Consider the following 2,402-nt stretch of genomic DNA (forward strand, 5'->3'; position numbering starts at 1 on the left):
TGACATTGTCAAACACCACTATAGTACTAGGTAAGAATGGATAAAGCTCTAGAGATCGATTCCTGACAGCATAAGGTAGAGCAAGTACAACAAAAATTACAAGAAAATTAATAAGAACAACAAAAGCACCCTATATTTAAATCTCCTAAAAATGACATTTTGTTTTCCTGAATCAAATTTCATTCAGGATTGTAGAGCCTGATTTAGTGTATCTGTACACTCCCATAAAATTCTGTAAGCAGAAGAAAAAAAATCTAGAAAGAAGGAGCTCTCCCCAGGCTGACTTTTCAGTCTTTCCTACCTTAAGAGGTAATCAGGCTCTTCTGCCATTCTAAGGACTTCCCCATAGTACAGGTTTAGTTTTCTCCAATTGACTAGATCACTTCAAGTGGACCCTCAGTGTCATACATTAATAGTGGGAGACTTCAACACCCTACTCTCACCATTAGATATGTCTGCTAGACAGAAAATTAACAGAGAAATAAGAGAACTAATTGCCATGACTCACATGGTCTTAAGAGACAACTATAGAACATCCACAAAAACACACACACAAAAATTCCTTCTTCTCAGCACCTCATGGAAGCTTCTCTATAATCGACCACATACTCAGTAACAATCCTAGAATTCAATGAAAATGAAGACACAACGTACCCAAACCAATGGGACACTATGAAAGCAGTGCTAAGAGGAAGTACATAGCACTAAGTGCCTATAGAAAAGAAGTGGAGAAAGCTCACACTAGTGACTTAACAGACACCTGAAAGCTCTAGAACAAAAAGAAGCAGACTCACCCAAAAGGAGTAAAAGACAGGAAATAATCTAATTGAGAGCTGAAGCTAATAAAATAGGAGCAAATAAAACAAGACAAATATTTTCGAAACAAAGAGTGGACATCCTAATTAACAAAATCAGAAGTGATAAAAGGACATAACAAAAAACACTGTGGAAATCCAGAGAATTTTTAGATCATACTACAAAAACTTGTACTCTACAAAATTGGAAAACATAAAAGAAATGGACAATTTTATAGATAGGTACCACATACCAAAATTAAATCAAGACCAGGCAAACAATTCAAATAGATCTACAGACTGCAAGGAAATAGATACAGTTTTCTATCCACATTGTTCATGTGGCACAATTGAGCACCCTTTGGATATATACCCAAAAGAGGTATTACTGGGTCTTTCAGTCATTTTTGATTCCTCTATTGAGAGTTCTCTGTTTAGGTCTGTATATCATTTTTTATTGAATTATTGTTCTTTTGATGACAAATTTCTTGAGTTCTTTGTATATTTTGGAGATTAAACCTCTGTCTTATGTAGGATTGTTGAAGAACTTTTCCCATTCTGCAGGCTGTCATTCTGTCTTGTTGACCATGTCCTTTGCTTTACAGAATTTTATTCAGTTTCAAGGTGTTCCATTGATTAATTGTTTCTCTCAGTGTCTGTGCTGCTTGGGTTATATTTAGAAAGTGGTCTCCTGTGCCAATGCGTTCAATTTTACTTTCCACTTTCTCTTCTATAAAGTTCAATGTATCTGGCTTTATGTTGAGGTCTTTGCTCCATGTTGACTTGGCTCCCTGATTCTGCTCCTGTGGAGCTTGCTTTCTCAGGATCACTCCAGCCTATGGAGTTGGTTCAGTCCCACACTTCTTACTAGTTTTCTTAACCAAAGTTTCCCGGTGTGACTCCTCAAATAATTTAGACCATTTTAAAGACTAATGTTTGTTTTACACAAACAAATTGTAAAGACCTTATTTCCAAAGATTAACAATTATAGTTCTGACCGATTATGGAGAATCTGAATTGGTTTCCTCATCACTCCTTCATAGCATTTCTCATATTGCAAGGTGTTATAAATGCTCCCAAGAAGTCGTTTAACCCCAAAACAGCTCTCAATCCTTTGAAGTAAACTGTGAACTTGCCTACATGATACATTGTTGTACTAGTGCACAAATGTTGTGAGATTAAGAAACCATTATTTGATTGGATTTAAGGACCATTCCGTGATACAGAACACATTCTTGACATTGCTCTTATTGCCAAGTAAATGAGATTAAGTAGCACATGTACATAGGGGAAAGACAATTACTATTGTTTTGCCTAAGAATGAACCAATAAAATGAATCCTAACAGTTAGGGTTTCTTCCAACTAAAGAGGCCAAAGTTCTGACAGAATGCTTAGCCACCCCAGGATCTGACACTTCTTGGTTCGATGGCTGCACATGAGACATCAAGCATTCAGGCAACTTACGCAGCCATCCAGTGTTCTCAAGCCCTTACATGATCTATATGCTAAGTATGCTGAAAAAAACACTTCTGTAGCCTTTCAATCTCAACATACTTTCAAATATTGATTCCTAACATGAGATAGCTAGGGAAACTACAGTGTAGTAG

Source organism: Microtus ochrogaster, unplaced genomic scaffold (genome assembly GCF_000317375.1).
Source record: "Microtus ochrogaster isolate Prairie Vole_2 unplaced genomic scaffold, MicOch1.0 UNK133, whole genome shotgun sequence".
NCBI classification, from domain to species: domain Eukaryota; kingdom Metazoa; phylum Chordata; class Mammalia; order Rodentia; family Cricetidae; genus Microtus; species Microtus ochrogaster.